The 18,268-nt window shown below is 39.2% G+C and overlaps 1 protein-coding gene across 1 annotated transcript in view; it reads left to right on the plus strand.

Moving 5' to 3' along the window:
* The window catches only part of Tmem232 (transmembrane protein 232), a 237,768-nt gene that overhangs the window by 138,711 nt on the left and 80,789 nt on the right, over positions 1-18,268 (plus strand). The gene's annotated exons all lie outside the window — the stretch shown is intronic.

An 18,268-nucleotide genomic window follows, 5' to 3' on the forward strand; every position in this document is an offset into this window, starting at 1 on the left:
AGTAGACATGGAACCAGAAGCTAAGATTTTCTTAGTCTCATTTGGGGAAAACGCTCCCCAAATTATAGAATTATAGTAGTATTCTAAGACTTGAAGTAAGTGTTCAGGGAAAGAAACGGTACATATGAAAAAGAACTAGCATGAGTTTTGTTGATCTCTTGAGTCATTTCTTTGGGACACATGAATAAAAATAAATATGTCATCATAATTCTTTGGCAATGAGATGGCTGATTTAATGTGCCATCTTGTTTGAGCCATCAATTTCTAGCTATTTTATCAAATACTCTTTATGCGAGTGTCTATGACAATGCTGTTGGCTGATGTGAATCTTGAATTGGTAGACTGATGAAGGGATTGCCTTCCTTGCTTGAGAGGTTCAAATCCAGTGAACCCAAGACTTGTCTAGAACAAAGACTGGCCTTCATGTGGTAGGAACATCCTGCTTCCCATCTGTTTGAGCGCGGGCAGCCATTCCTTCAGGCTTCTTGATTCAAACTGAAAGTGAAATATACACCTATTTCCTTTGACACCCTCCCCATCCACTTGTAGACTGGAATTTAAATGGTAGGTCTCTTGTGTCTTAATCCTTCAGATGAAAACAAGAGATTCGAGGTCTCACCTGCATTGCCATTTTGCTTCCTGCATGTCTTGTGAGCCTCATAACCACCTCAAGTAGCCTCTCTCATTCCCTTCTCCCTCCAGGCAGAACTCTGGACTGATACAGTTAGATTCGAGAATATTGTAATGCTTCAGTCTTGCGCATGTCTGCCCCAGCATTAGCTTCTTTTTCTGAAAGCTCAACAATAAAGACTTACAAGGAAGCCATTTGCTAAGTGTGTGTCTGGAACACTCTGCTCAGGCAACTGTGTTAAACTGTTCTGTCCGTATTTATTTTTTTTATAATTGGTACTCCATAGACCTACCTCTTAAAAAGGCAGTTTTAATACAGGATTTTTATAAATTCTACCACATGTGAGACGAAAATTGTGCAGAAACTCACAGTAACGGATTAAAATGATACTAATATGACTGCTGTATCTATCAATAGACATTTATAGCTGAACGCAGACGTGCTGGGCTGTGTTTGCCAATGACCTGATTGGTTCAGGATAATAAATTGCTAAGATATCCAAAGGAACATGTTCTTTGCCTTGCAAACACCTAATAGGAGGAAGGTAACAAGAACGGAACCCGCAGAACATCAATTATCCTCCGATAGAATACAATCTTAAGGGTCACCTCCTTAGGTACAGAAAAGCCAAGGGCATCACTTTTCTTTAAGGAAGTCGCTCAGCTCCATTTAATGCTCAGTCGTTTGGCAAACACACAGGTTAATGTCTTTAAAGCGAAAAAGTAAGGCGAAGGAGAAAGAGCTGCTGTGAATTCAGCAGTGAAATTTCAGGCCTTGTCTCCATTACAGAGCTAGGGTAGTGGATACATGGAAACCAAGATAAAGAATGGAGGAGAAACGGAAGGGCCGAGCAGATGAATTGCGTAGGGTTTCTGCACACACTCGAGTGCACGGCCGTCTGGACTCAGAGAGCCTAAGTGTGTGTCTGGAATAGAAGAAACGTGGAGTACGTCACTCAGGTCAACCGTGGGGAAGGTCTACAGCAATGGCGATTTTCATTCCTGCTCCAGTGGTCCCCTAGCCTGATTTTGCCATCAGCTTTATATTCAGCTACATGACCACCATTTCATCATCATTTAAATAAATATATAAACACTTAGGGTTTAACAGACACAAAACTGAAAGCGTCTCCCATCTCCCTCATGCCCACTCATTCCCATGATTTTTCCAACAGCTAGCAAATTTACGTCTCCGTTTCCACGGGTGTGGAAACGAGCTTTCACTAATTCGCTCACGTCCCATACTCGGTCTATTGCATAGTTTTGTTTCCAGAGGTTTCTAAAATGTAGTCACTGTTCCATCCATTTCTACCTGATTCTAAAGGAAAACAAACTGACACGTCAGCCAGGACAACCCAGCGGTCACGGTGATTCTTGTTAAGCTTTTGACTATTGGTGAAAGTAAGAGAAAACTCAATAGAACTGAAATCCACCTGCATCACACACAGGGCTGTGTGCCAGCGCGGGGTGGCAAGCAATCTCAGAGTTTAGAACTAACTGCCCAGGTTCACCTAGACGGTAGTCTAAAATGCATGAGAGATAACCCAGTAAGCAAATGAGGCACAGATTGTTTGAAGTCCCGCAAGTGGAATTAACAGGGCAATGAAACTGAAAATGCTTAATTCTACTTTAGTTACCCAGAAAAGATCTCTTTGAGGAGGTGGCAGTAGGGTGGGGGCCTGCCTGGTAGACTGTGTGGAGAGAGACTGTTGACTAAGTACGGGCAAACGCAAGGCCCAGAAGGAGAAAGATCACCACCGTGTGTGGTGGTGACCGCTGTGGTTGGTGTGCCTGTGGGAAGCAAGGCACATGACGTTGCCACTGACCCAGGCTAGGCGGGGTTCATAAATCTGAACTAGCTCTTCAGTTTTACTCAGATGGCAGAGGGAAGTGATTTTAACCAGGGGGGTGACAAAGCTAATTCACCAGTAGAAGCAAGGATTATTGCCTGAGCTGAACAGACATTTCTCTGATGCCATTTCCCTTTCAAAATTAAAACTAGTCTTCGAATTGACCTGGGTTTATACTAATTGTCTGTAGAATTTTCTTTGCTGGAGCTCTTCCTTTCAGTGAGTGGCAAGTTCAGCCCATGCCAGCTGAAATTCAGTGGTAAACTACGTCCGGCCTGATGAGGGTAACATTTGACCAAGTCATTGGAATAATAAGAAATACAGGGAATACTTAAAAAGAATTACTCTTCTTGGTTTATAATAACCTGAAAAGGTCAGACTGTTTAATTGGCCTCTACTTTTGGGTAGTTTATTCACTGAAGGTATTTGTAGCATTTAATTTGTTTGGATTCAAAACCATACAAGTTAATGGAGTTTATAGTGAAAATGAAATCCACAGAACTATCAATAATCTCAAAATATTTTACATCTTAGTAATTATCTACGTCTGAACAATTACCTTCACTATCTTAATGACAATAATAAAGTTCATCTGTTTCTGTGGCAGTCATGTATTTTCTTATCATGAAATTTCTAATGATAAACTGGAAACATTTGTATTTTGACAGTGATCAAATGTATTTTAATTTGCATATACTTCTTATACTTGAGTATCTCAATCTACTGTACTCTTGCAGACTAACACAGATGAAACTCAGTAGGAGTAAACCACAGCTCCTTCCTAGACGGTTATCTGATTCCATTTACTCAAGCAAAGTCCTGGTATTGGGTGATTTCTCCTCCAGTGGTGATATTTCCCACAAGTCAGCCCTTTTCATACTCCGCCACACTCCGCTGATGGCTTTGGGAGAATTTGCACACAATATCTTCATGACCCTCCCCCCCTCCCCTTTTTTGCAGTTACTTGAATTTTTAAAGAGGATCTTGGTAGTCCATTTTCTACCTCCCTATAGAATGAGGTTTTAATGGGGGGGGGGGAATTCTTCATCCAGGGCTATTTGGAATGAAATCATTTCTCCTTTCCCTAAATCATAACTCACGAAGCACCTTTAAAGGGATGACCTACACTGCTTCAGATGGAAATCGGAAGCTATACGTCTGTGAAATAAATCTGTCTCACGAAAAGTTACGCTATAACTTTCGAATATGGGCACTCCAAAGTTTTAATCCCTGATTATACTTAAAATGTCACTCCAGCTCCCTCTTAAGGGTTATCTGACATGGTCTCCAGGTCAAAGTATACTGATTCGTTGTGATCAGACTAATTACTATTGACATATTCTGCTTTCCTCTTACAGCTCCTTTAGAAGGAGAAGCTAATAAGTAGATGGGAGGCTGATATATTATATTCAGAGGATTCAGTGCACCGAGGGTTGTTCTCCACGTTTACAGTGCTTCTTCAGTGTTTCTGATAGGACAACGAGCAGGTACTTACCGCATCTCTTCCAGTACAAGCATGGAGACGGTGTTTTCACGTTGCAAGTTTTTGCTCCAGCCTGTAAAGAATGCGGAATAAAAAGCCGCCGTCTTTAGTCGAGGCCATTTGCTACCTCGGATAAATGCATTGTCAAAGTAAAACAAACACTTGTGAAAAAAAATGTAGAATGCATTTGCAAAAACAGGCACACGACTTTAGGGCTTACGTTTTTACCAGTTCATGAGGGGGTTTAAGAAAGTGGCGGGAAATTCTTTACATAAGGAAAGGACTATTTCTAGGGCCAGATGGAAACTTTTCAATTTCATAATTCATTTATTATATTGAATATTATTATTATGATTATCTGGTTATTTCTTCTTTCTAATTGGCCATTCCATGACACTTTAATGAGATTGCTGTTCCCAACTTTAGGGAGAGCACAATACTAGCCTAATCCTTGGATCTCAGAAGTATCTATTGTGACCAACTTTTTGGTCTTATTATCCCATATTTGTAGTGTCTTAAAAATATTTTCTATGTTTCAGAAGGTCCCACTTATTGTCACTCTCAGTGTCTGTGCTACTGGGGTTCTATTTAGGAAGTGGTCTCCTGTACCAATGCGTCCAAGTGTATTTCCTACTTTCTCTTCTATAAAGTTCAGTGTGGTTGGTTTTATGTTGAGGTCTTTGATCCATTTGGACTTGAGCTTTGTGCATGGCTATAGAGATAGATCTATTTGCATTCTTTTACATGTTAATATCCTGAAACTGAAAAGTTTCTGTAAAGCAAAGGACATGGTTAACAAGACAAAATGGCAGCCTACAGAATGGGAAAAATAACGACACCTTGAAATTTGCAGGCAAATGGATGGATCTAGAAAGAATCATATTGAGTGAGGTAGCCCAGACCCAGTAGACAAATTTAATATGTACTCATTCATAAGTAGCTTTTAGATATAATGCCAAGAAAAACCAGAGAACCTAGATGACAAAGAGGACCCTAAGAGAGACATACACGGATCTATATAGGAAGGTGATAAAGACAAGATCTCCTGAGTAAATTAGGATTGTGGGGGTCATGGGAGAGGGTAGAAGAGGAGAAAGGTGGAAGAAGTGGAGTGGAGAAAAATGTATAGCTCAATAAAACAATAGAAAATATTTTACATTTTTTATTTTCCTATTTCCTTGTACTTTGGGTAAACATTGTCTAGTTCTTTAATTTTAGCATCTTAAAGTTGAACCTTAGATCCTTGATTCTAAAATTATTATTATTTTCTCAAATATTTATTTTAACTAAACATTCCCTTCTAAGCAGAGGCTTTGAGATCTGGTATTTTCAAGAGAACTGAGTGCAAAATTAGTTTCCTATTATCCTTGTGATTATATATTTGGCCCACGGTTATTTAGAATTATTAATGTTTTTCAATTTTCAAATATTGAGAAACTTTATGATTATCATTATATTCATAACAAATTTAGCTCTATTCTGATCAGAGCAAATGTAAAATACAAAATATCAATTTTAACAAGTATAATGGGCCCCTTTTATGATCCACTGTTTGCTGTGCCCCAGAGGCAAGGCGCTGCCCACACTCTCCCACTGTGTGGTGCTCTAGTGCACCAGTTTAGGACAAAGAGACCACAAATGTAATTGGAAGTTTCTCAATTACTAATCTCTTGGATTCTGTTTGTTAGTGGGTAAAAGGTATGGCAATCTCCAGCTACAGATGTAGGTTCCATGGAATCACATCTTCCATCTGAATCAGCTCTCTGTTTATGGAGGCTCTCTTGTTATGTGTATGCACATCCATTATATTAATATTTTCGAGGAACCAATCCTTTGAATGTTGAGAAACATCCTTCTTTGTTGCTAAAAGGCTTCTTCTTTCTTCCATGACATTTTACTTCCATTTGAGTTCCTCTGCATTATATTTAATTCTGACCTTTTCCTCACATATCCATGTCTTAACTGTATTACATACGTGCATATGTAGGTAGGCGTGTCCTTGTTGGAGGAAGTATATGACTGTTGGGACAAGCTTTGAGGTATATTATGTGCTCAAGCTGTGCCCAGCATGGTCCATAGTAGTTTTTCCTTCTGCTGCCTCCAGGCCAAGATGTAGCACTCTCAGCCCCTTCACTAGCGCCATGTCTGCCTGCACGTCTCCATACGTCTTGCCACGATGATAATGGACTAAACCTCTCAAACTGTAAGCCAGCCCCAATTAAATGTTTTCCTTTGTAAGAGTTTCGTGGTCATGGTGTCTCTTCACAGAAGCAGAAACCCTAACTAAGGTAGTCTTTTTGGTGGAGTTTTATTTTTTTCCCTTAGATGAGTATGTAGTGTCCTTCCTATTCTTTTTTGATAGGTTTGGTTTGATGTTTGTTTTGTCACATAACACCAGTTTATTTCTTGGGCCCATTTTCTTGGACTCTCAGTATAATCCTCTTATACTGAGGTGATGTCTAGCCTTGTTAAGGGGTGCTTCTTGGTTGCAACAGAAGGATGGACCCTGCTATTGTGTCCATCCTAATAGTGCCTTTTTATTGGTGAATCGACACCACCGGCATTGAGAGTTGTTAATGAACAGTGTTTGTTGGTTTCTGATATTTTGTTGTGGTAGTATGGTTTTCTCCCTGTCTTTTGATTTTCTGGTCTAAGATTAGTTATTCTTTGTGTTTCTTTGGTGTCATTAACCTCTTTAGGCTCAAGTTTCCCTTCTACCACCTTCTGTAGAGTTGGATTTGTAGACAGATACTTCTTAAATTTGGTTCATTGTGGAGTGTTTTTCTTCCTGCATCCATGGTTATGAATGCCTTGAGTACAGGAGTGTGGGCTGGCATCTGTGGCCTCTTAGAGTCCGTAGAACATCTACCCAGGCCCTTCTGGCTTTTAAAGTCTCCATTGAGAAATCAGGTGTCATTCTAATAGGTCTGCCTTTTTTAAAATCTTAGTTGGTCTTTTTCCTCTTTAGCATTTAATATCCCTTCTTTAGTATGGACACTTAGTTTTTTGATTGTTATGTGTCATCATAATGAATCTATTTTTAGGTGGTGGTAGTGCATACCTTTAATTTCAGCTGTTGGGTGGCAGAGGCAGGTGGATCTCTGTGATTTTTTTCTCATTTTTTATTAAAAATTTCCATCTCCTCCCCTCCTCCTCCCCTTTCCCTCCCCTCCCTTCCACCCATACCCCCACTCCCTCCCTCTCCAAGCCAAAGAGCCATCAGGGTTCCCTTCACTATAGAGAAGCTAAATAAGAAGGTGAATCCAAAGAAAAACATATAGTTATCCTCCTGGATATTGGAAGTAGACAAGATTGCCGGATCTCTGTGATTTTGAGGCTAGCCTGGCCTATAGAGTGAGTTCCAGGACAGTCAGGGCTATACAGAGAAACCCCCAATCCCCAAAACCCAAACATCCCCTCCCAACACCCAGACTACTGTAGTTAACTTTTAAAATATTTTAGCCATTTTATTATCAGCTTCTTTATTTTTAAATTATTTTATTACTTAGTACTTATTTTGTTATTTATGCACACGCAACATGTGTGATATGTGTGGGCACCTACACTGCCAGAAAATGACTCAGGAGCTCCCAGAGCTGGAGCCACAGGTGGATGCCTGCCAGCTGACGTGTGTTCTGTGAGCTGAACTGGGTCTTCTGTAAGAGCAGGACACACCCTTAAATGTTGAGCCACCTCTGCCGTCCACATCCCTTCATTCTTAGCTTGAATTAAATGTTGTTGCTATGGGAAAGTTTCAATAAAGCAGGCATGCTTTCTTCTTGCTTTAATTTGAAGTTTGTGTCAAAATATTAGTGCATATAAAGCCTTCCAGATTTGGGAATGCCTTATTTTACATGTACTCTACATAATTTCCCATGCATATTTCATGAGTGTTTAACTTATGATTCATAAAATGGATGTATTTAAAGTATGAGACATTGAAATTACCAACTCTCTTTTGTTGTTCCTTTGCTTCATATTTTTAAGTGTGTCTTATTTTCGTGTGTGTTTGTACACATACCTTGTTGCACCTGTGCAAGTCAAAGGACAACTTTCGGGAGCTGGTGCACTCCTTCTTCCATAGGTCCTAGGATGTCAGTCAGGGCATCAGGCATGCACAGCAAGGGCTTTTGTCAGCTGACTTATCTCACTGACCCTTAGTCATCTGTAAAATGACAAAATTCAGCGTTTTATTTTAATTTGTTATGTCAACAAAGAAAAGGAAATTAAAATTTTTCCTGAGATAAAGGACAATGAAAATGTGTCATGTGAAAGCCAGTGGGAAGGAGGCAGGGCAGCTGCAAGGAGACCCTTTATGTCAGTGAGTGCTACGTCAAAGAAGAAGGAAAGAGAACCCAACAAAGACCTACTGCTGTAGTTTGAGGATCTAAGAAAACAAAGAACGGAAACATAGGAGAGTGGCTCTGATAGTCCTGAGAGTGAGCCCTGGGGATGACGTGATGTGGGTGATGTGAGTGAGTGTGAGCTGACCTAAAGAGGCTGGTGCTCCTGAGGGTGAGCCCCAGTGTGTGTGTGTGTGTGTGTGTGTGTGTGTGTGTATGTGTGTGTGTGTGTGTGTGTGTGTGTGTGAGAGAGAGAGAGAGAGAGAGAGAGAGAGAGAGAGAGAGAGAGAGAGAGAGAGAGAGAGAAATGATACCATCAGAGGCCAGAGGAGAGAGAGAGATGTGGGTGAGTGTGAGCCAGCAGAGCCTGATGCTCCTGAGGGTGAGCCCTGGGGTGTGTGATGTGTGTGTGTGTGTGTGTGTGTATGTGTGAAAGAGAGAGAGAGAGAAGTGAGTGAGTATGAGCCAGCAGAGGTTGATGCTCCTGAGCGTGAGCTCCAGAGGGTGATGTTCATGCCCCGACATAAGGAGCACATTAGAAATTCATTCTTGTGAGCCGTTGGTTCTGTGAGCGCCTCATGGGTCCTTCAGCAATTCCAGCATTCTTCTCCAGCCTGGCTTCTTCCATGATAACCTGTATTTCTCTTCTGCCTTACAATCTATGACATGAATCAAGACATTCATGTCTCAAATCTGCCCCTAATTTCACAACAATTAGAAAAAAAATAAGAATGACAACAGATAAAATAGAGGAAACCATTGCAAAGATTGCAGAGAGAAAGAACTGTGCTTTTGGAATGAAAAGAAATCTCCACTCCCCAACATGTTAAATAGACTGAGCAGAAAAAAAAATCTCGTGATTCATAAATGCAAAGCAGAGATGTTACATGACCCAGCAGAAATGCAGAGCAACATACGATGCTATTATCAACAGCTATGTGCTAAACTAGGAGAATCCGGATGAGCAAATAAATTCCTAGACAATGCACTATGCAAAGATCGATTTAGGAATAAACGGGAGAACTGAACAGATCATTGATAAAGAGGGGTGTGGGGAGATGGACGTGTGGGTAAGGTACTGGCCTCAGACGTATATGGACCAAGTTCAGATTCTGAAAATTCATGTAAAAAGTGCTGGTTTCTGTACGGACATGCACGCGCATGCGTGCACGCGCGCGCGTACACCCACGTGCATACTCCCAAATAAATTAATAAAAATAATATATGTAAAGAGATGGGAACATTAACAATGTTTCCAAAAAACAAAAATCTGTGTTCTTACTGTTCCATCATTGAATTCCAGCAACTGTTTTAAGAAGTCAATGTCAATTCTCAAACTTCCAATAAAACTGAACTTACATTTTATAACGCATTCTATAAAACCATCATTACACCAATATCAAAATCAAAGATACCAATCAAAGGCACTCAAACAACAATGACAAAACCAAAGAACGCAAAGAAGCAAAAACCTCAGCAAAGTACTATCACACAAACCAAGAGCAGTGTGTGTGTTTTGTGTGTGTGTGTGTGTGTGTGTGTGTGTATGTGTGTATGTGTGTATGTGTATGTGTGTGTGTTGTTGTTGGGATCAAACCCTGTCCCGTGCATATAGTAGGCAAATGTTATACCACCGACCTATATCCCCATTCCTATAAAGCATGTTAAAGACCATAATCATTCACCATGATCAAGTAGGGTTAATCCCAATGATGAAAAGGTTGTTCAATATATGCAAGTCAATAAATTAACAGAATAAAGGCAGGCAGCCTGGCTCATTTCAATTGATAACCAAAAAATCTTTGACAAGATTCAGTATTCCTTCATAAAAAACTCTTAGGTCGTTAGGATAGTGTGGATGTGAGAACACAGGCTGAGCCTTCTATGGCAGAGACACTCCCAATGTCTCACAGAGTAGGGGAAAGTTTGAAAGCTTTTCCTTTGAGATCAGAAGAAGACAGCGGTACTCACTATCTCTACTTCCATTCCGCATAGTCAGAGCACCTAGGCAAGAAAGACATGAAGGCGCCTGTGACAAAAGGGAACAAATTCTATTGTTTGCAGCTAACACAATCTTAGGTGTAGAAAACCATAAAAGCACCAACGAAGGGATGCAAGAAATTTCAGTAATTTGCATGATACAATATCAATAAGCCAAATCAGCACTGTTTCTATATACTAGCAGTAAGATGTATGAATGAGAGTCTATTCATATTGGCTACATTGACTAAGCAAGCAAACAAACGACTGGAGTGGAAGATGTTTAAGGTGAACTCCTTACTCATTACTGATTCATTCCTTTCACCTGGACCTTGTTAAGGGGTAGACTATTGAGGTTAAGTATGGTAGACACTGACAAAATTAGCGTGTATAGCCTTACAGGTTGGAGAAACATTGGAATATTCTAGAGGGTGGGCCTTGTTGAGGAAGCATGCATTCATTATGTACAGAGCTGGTCTTGGTAGCCTTCGCCACTGGTTAAATCGTGGACCATTATGTCAAATCTGCATTTTCAAGAAAAGGTGAAATTAGGGCTTTGTGTGTGTGTGTGTGTGTGTGTGTGTGTGTGTGTGTTTGAAAGTTCCTTACAATTAAAGGACCCATAAAGTTACATAAAACATGCTTAAATTAATGCATGGAGACCCATTTGCTTGTTTGTCTGTTTCTGGTCTTTGTTCTTTTTCCATTTGTTAATTTATTCTTGCTCATGTAAAATGTGTTTTCGTAAGAATCTACTGATAAGAATAAAAGCAGCTTCCCCGGTGCAAGAAATCCAATTAGGTCAAATCAAACTAAATCAAAATGCCCATCGTAAGATGATCTCGGGTGGCCGAGCACATGGCGGGGAAACAGGACAGCAAGGAGCCCATGCAGACCTGAAAACCATGTGTTCTTCCTCTAGGATTCCCCTTAATTACCCTGTGGGACTGGTCCTGACCCCCCCCTCCCCAAGGAGGGGTCAGGGCCTGGCATGCTGGGATTTGGAGTCTAGAGCAAAGCAACTCCCAGGTCAGGGGCTGGGGCTATGCCCCCAACTTAACATCTACTAAGACCCCCACTTTTATGTTTTTGACCCACATTTCACATTTACCACAGACCTGTTAGAATTCTCCTGCATATCTTTGGCATCTGTGAAATCTACATTTATGGTTTATAGACCACCACATAGCTTATTTTTATTGTCCTTGTGCAATAATAATTGAGCTTCAGTCCCTAGGATCCTTTAGTTATCTCTTCTATAGATTTTTCAGTACTTATTCACTAATGTATGGTTGATGTTCATTATGAGTTTTCTTAAAATATGTCACCTTAGGAATGCTTAGAGGGAGAAAAATAGTCTTCCCCAAGGAAGAGCACACTAACTGGTTACCCAGTACCAAATGGTCAGCCCTGAAAACATATAAGTAACATTATACAGAGACATCAGGTTGTATATATGAGTATATATGTATATGCATATATGTACATGGATGTAAAAACAATTAGAGAAAAAAGTCATGAGTTTGAAAGAGAACGAGGAGAAGTATATGAGGGAGTTTTAATGGATGGAACAGAAGACAAAATTTATATAGATTATAATTTTGAAAATAAAAAAATAATTTGAAAAACAACAAAAGGTAAAACTAAAGGAAATGTCTTGATTTGGGGGAGATCACAAATATAATCTCACCCAGGCCCTTCATTTGATTGTCAAGAAACCTAAGGCCTACTCAGTTAATTGACTTAAATATCCATAGGGATTAAAACACTTAGCTTTTCCTTTCAAAGACACTCAGTAAATTCAGAGAAAAGGTATTTCCTCACCTATAGCACAGCATCGCTTTATCTGGTTTCTTCCACTATGCCATCTCTTTGTATTAGTGTGGCAGAAAGACCTGGGATTGTTGTTCTCTCTCTCTCTCTCCCCCTCTCTCTCCCTCTCTCTGTTTTATGTATGTTGTTGTACCTGCAATTCCAGCAGAAGCAAGAAGAGGGCATCTGATTTCCTGGAACTGAAGTTACTGAGGGTTGTGAGCTGCCATGTGGGTGCTGAGACTAGAACCTGGATCCTCTGGAAGAGCAGCCAGTACTTTTAACCACTGAGCTAGCTCCAGCCCTTGGGATTGGATTCTTTACAGCCAAAGTCTTAGGTTCAATATTTTTATTCTTAAAATTGAGAGTCTCTGACACTTTGTCTAATCGCTTTAATTTGGCAATGGAGAGGCGGTGAGTCAGCCTAATTTAGTTATTCCAACATTTGATTTTGTCCACCTATTCCCCCTTATGATCCTTGCAGTCTGGAAGGAATTACAGTTATGGAAGGACAGACGGCATGTGCTCACCTATCCAAACCAGTTTTCACCCCTTAAAGTCTTTAGCATAACTAAATTTTATTAACCAAACGGCAGCCTGGCTACAGTAGAGATAAGTTCTCTGCTGCTATGTGCTTACCTGTGGAATACAGTCATTGCACCAGAGGATGGCATCTTAAATGCGTTTCTACAAATGCCACATTGAGAGGCAAAACCAGAAATCTTTACAGATAAGAAAATTATGTGCTCCTATTCCAGAACATCCAGATGAGTGACGTTTCTCAGGATCTTAGCTCATTTAAATTATTTGTAGCTTCTTTGTCCAGAGCTTACTATAAAAACTTATTTATTTCCCCCATTAATATTTAGTCACAGAGTCAAGAATAGACAAGATCTCTGTCATTTTGGTTCCAGTTAAGATAAAGGATATAAATGTGTTACTAACTTAATGTCATACATTTTTATCATTGTCATAAAGGGTCAGGAAGCAAAACATTGTATCCGACTTATCTTACATCGATCACCACCACAGTTCTCTCACTGTGTATTCTCGACTCGTTACATCCCCGGGTTATGACATCTGGCGTTTTCTATCTCAAAAGCCTTCTGTTTTCACGTTAGCACCGCTTTCCTCTAAAGGAAGACACTGGACCAAGCATAATGTTTTATTTAACCAGCAAGTACATTTTCCTTTTGTTCTGCTCACTACGAGGGCTGGTCTCTGAAACACGATTATTTTAGAATAGATCTGCGGCTATTGTACTTTGGTGCACATTAGAATCACCTGAGAGGGTTTTCACAAAGCCCGAAGTGAAGGCATAGTCAAATTAAATCTGGAAGTGGAATTTAGACACTGTTATTGTTTAAAAAAACTCAATGTGCAACCAAGTTTGGAAACAAAATGGAATAAATGGAAGGAGAGTGTGAAATGTTAGGATAAAGGCTGGCCCAATTTCTAAGATAATAATAATTATCTTATTATGCAGTGGGAGTCTCACATTATTGTCCAGGTTGGCATCAAACTGCTGGGCCCAGGCAGCTCTGTATCCTTCACACTCCTACCTGAGCCTCTGCTCCAGCGATTCTCAGCCTTCCTATGCTGCAACCCATAACATAGTCACCCATACAGCACCTCATGTTGTGGTGACTCCCAACTGTAACATTTGTTTCATTGTTACTTCATAAATGCAATTTTGCTACTGCTGTGAATGGTAGTGTAAATATTTTTAGAGACAGAGGTTGCCAAAGGGGTTGCTACTCACAGATGAGAACAATTGCTCTAGCATGTACCTGCAGTACCCCTAGTCAATTATTATTTTAACTGTACAAATTTATAGGGTACTATATGACATCTTGATAGATGTGTATAGTGTTTAATTATTAAATCAGTAGCATTACCATTCATATTTCCACGAACAATTGAACAGTTAATGCTTAATGATTGTATATGTGTACAGATTCCCCTTTGATATTTTAATACACGTATATAGTATGTATAGACCAGAGGAGCTGATTTTGCTGTCTCCTTGTTCGCACATCGTTGGTCTTGACTCCTGTGCTACCAGCGTTCTCTTCAGAGTGTCCTTCCCTTCAACTGATTTAGTGTTTCTGACAGTAGACTAAATCAAAACAGGAGAAATATTTCCTGATGTTGGTTTGGCAAAATTTTCTGGAGGACATCCCAAAGCAGAGGAAATAAAAAAAATACGCAAATGTGACTACAACAAAGTCCTCCCCTGCCAGCAAATAAACCCATGGAACAAGAGACACTATCAACCCTGGGGATGCTGATTTTATAAAGGATTGGCAGAGTACATAAAAATCTCAAAAGTATCATCGACATTTAAAAAATAATCCGGTTAACATAGGAGAGAAAGATATAATATGACCGAGTGGGAAAAGGCAGCTAGGACATGACACATGCCTCCAAACCTAGAGTTCTAGGTGCTGAAGCAGGAGGATTGTGAGGTTGAGAATATCCTAGGCTACAAAGAAACCATATCAACAAATTACAACAGAAGGACAAAGGATGACGAGTACTGACAAAGATATGAGAAGGGAACATTTGCTAATTGTTGGAATTGTATAATATTTTCAAAGGCAAAATACAAAATACTATGAATAGGCTCAAAAGAGCAGTTACGACTGCTATGTGACCTGACGTCCTAAGTACTGGGCACATACCCAAGAGAAGTGTAACCAGCATGCCAAAGAACTACAGGCCCTACTGTGTGTGTTCACATGTGCGGGCACATGCATGCTTGTATGTGTGTGTTATGGCCTTGGTCACAATAGTTAAAAGTAGAAATTATCTAGCTTTTTTATTTTTAATGAATAGATAAGAAAGTGTGGTCTGTCTATCATCTACCTATCTATCTACCTATCTATCTATCTATCTATCTATCTATCTATCTATCTATCTATCTATCTATCTATCTATCTATCTATTTAGAAATACTATGCAGCCATGAAAAGAATCTTACCATATGCAATATTAAGAGAACTGAAGATAACTATGTTATATGAAAAAGTCAACAATAGATAGACTGTGTAATTGCTGTGACATGCACAACCTAAAGCAGTTGCCTCCATACCACATGAAAATAGGATTATAGTTAGTGTAGTATGGTAACCTTTGCACTTTTCTCAGAAAGCAAGGGCAGAAGAGGTATGGTGGATTTGATTAACAGGTACTAAGTGAACTACAGTTACCCAGGACTCAGATAAGCTATAGCCTTTAAAGTGACAGAAGGAAGGAAGGATTTAGAGTTTGTACCAAAATGAAATGGTCAGTATTTGAGGAAGCAAAATGTTGTACCCAACTTAATCACTGCACAATTCGATGTGTATCAAAGAATCACATGCCACTGCACAAATGTATTCAAGTTTTATGTCGGTTTGTACCAGTAAAGTCAATTAATGGAGAAAAGAGAACTAGAACGGTTAGGTCATTTTATATCCATATGTTTGGGGGATAAGTTGTTCGTGGTACTGTTTCCATCCTTATGACCATGGCATAACTTATCACTAATTCTGGATTTCACCACAACTTTAGCTGATATATAAAGATTAGCTTACTTATTTTATTATGGCATTTTGATTAGTGCTTTGCTCTTATGAATGTTCCCTTATTATGTGGAAACTCCACAGCATGTAGAAAAGCAGAAAGGATGGTGTTACACTTACCCTCTTCTATACAAACCCCATTTTCACCAGTGAACCCCATGTGGATCTTGCTTTGTTTATCTTAATACCCCCTTGCTCATCAAATCCAGGTTATTTCTGGCCCATCGTTGGTGTCACTTAAGTTTATTTATAAGTAATGAACTATGGTCTCAACTTTTTTTTCCCCAAATAATATTACATCTCCCAAAGTAACAAAGTACATTTATCTGCAGTCCAACTTTTAAAACTCTCCCCTTAGTGATACTCCTTGCATTTTTCTCAGTGAAATTTGTACCTGATAATCTTTCAGCTCTTGGACCTTGTCCTCGGGTCATGCCATGTTCTTCCCTTGCCTGGCTGCTGCACTGAACTTTCATTTAGTGATGATATCAGCCTCAGTGTCTAGCACAGTCTGTCATTTACCCTCCCGTGGACTTAGCACATGACTTCTAGATAATGCTCTGAAGTTTGCTCAATATTGACTTTAAAATTGTATTGAGTTAATTGCATTTAACATAATATTTTAGAGTACTCCTTGAAGCTTTAAAATGTGCCTGTTCTGTTAACATTTTAAGATATATTTCTAGGTCATAATCACAGTAATCTTTCACTATAATTTTAATCTGCTACTTTGTTCTTTTTTAAGATTGCTGACATTTCTTATATTTCAAGTTTATTTATTTTGGAAATATCACCCAAATAATGTTTATCTTTTAAAAATTTTCCCTAATTATTCTTCTCATGTTACTGTACCCATCTAATTCAGATTAATGGAGGGTTTTATCTTAAATTGAAATGTAATTCGTAGTCTAGAAAATGAACCTTTTAGGCTTGTCAGATTCAATACTTTCTCATATTAGTAAGTGTGTAATCACTAACACATCTAATTCTCAAATAATTGAATCAATCTAAAATGAAGCCTGTGTTCACAATTAGACATTCTCTATCTTTAACGTTTAAGGATCCTTTGAATAAATCATTTGCCCACTTCTTAATCTTGTTATTTGTTGGTTATCATGCAAATGCATCTCTTGTCAGATCTATAATTTAAAAATATTTTCCCCATTGCAAATAGTTTTACTTTTTGTATAGTTTAACATTAATCCTAATATATTACATTAATTGTATTTTACGATGTGCAGTTCCCCCTTCTGCTTCCGATGCTTTGGAATATGATGCCATAGCTAGGCCACTATCACCCAGTTTACAGTAACGGAGTTGTATGTTTTCCTTCTAGCTGTCTATTCTACCCATTTATCTCTTATGCCAAAGCCTTCAGCCTAGTTTAGCTAATTCCTTTCTATGGATTGGGAGACGTCGGAGTTCACCCTGCAGTGTGTGACTAACACGTTGCCCCCACATTGTTTACTCTGAGAACTGTTTGCTGCTTTGAAATGTCTGGACAGGCATCACAAATGAATTTCGTGGACTTCCAAGTCGGCTCTCTTAATATTACATTTGTTTGTTCTCACACCACCAGTTGGAAATGAGGGAATCATGAAAACTTGCAGATTTTCAATCATTTTATGACGTTGTTTTGATGATTTTGTTCTGCTACATTTCCACAAATTAGAATTAAGTTAATTTTGGCAAAAAAGATTTGATTGGGTTTTAAGTACTATGTTATATATATTCGAAAATTATTAAAATTTTAGTAATACTGAATGGTCCAATCCATGAAAATGGGATGGCTTTGTGTATGTTACTGGTTTAATTTCTATATGTAATTCATCGCAATGAGGTTTTCAATTTTATTTTTATTGAAAATAAATTCTTTTCTCATATAATACATACTGATTATAGTTTTTCTCTCTCTGGGTTATAATTCCTCCCCACCTCCCCTCCCCTCTGGACTGATTTCCTTTTTATCTTTCATTAGAAGAGAGCAGACTTCTAAGATATTAATAACCAAACACGACACAATAAAGAATAATAAAATGAAGCAAAAACTTTCTTATCAAAGTTGGACACAGCAGCCCAACAGGAGCAAGAATCCCAGGAACAGGGAATAGAGTCAGAGACCCACTTGTTCTCACAGTCAGGAGTCCCACAAAAATACTAAGCTAATAGCTATAACATGTCTGCAGAGGACTTGGTGCAGACCTATGTAGGCCCTGTCCTTGCCACTTCAGTCTCTGTGAGTCTGAATACGTGCATTGCTTAGTTGATTTAGAGGGCTTTGTTTCCCTGATGTCCTCTATCCCCTGTGGTGTTTATAATCTTTCTGCCTCCTCTTCTGCAGGACTTCCTGAGTTCTGAGTGAGGGGATGGAGATCTCCGATTTAGGCCTTTTCTCTATGTAATGTCTGGTTGTGAGTCTCTGCATCTGTTTCCATCTGCTGCCAGAGGAAGCCTCTCTGATGATGACTAGATAAGGCACTGATCTATGAGCATACTAGAATATCTGTATACGAGTCGTTTTACCTCCTCTTCTCTTCTCTTCTCTTCTCTTCTCTTCTCTTCTCTTCTCTTCTCTTCTCTTCTCTTCTCTTCTCTTCTCTTCTC

Source organism: Arvicola amphibius, chromosome 8 (assembly GCF_903992535.2).
Source record: "Arvicola amphibius chromosome 8, mArvAmp1.2, whole genome shotgun sequence".
Taxonomy (NCBI): Eukaryota; Metazoa; Chordata; class Mammalia; order Rodentia; family Cricetidae; genus Arvicola; species Arvicola amphibius.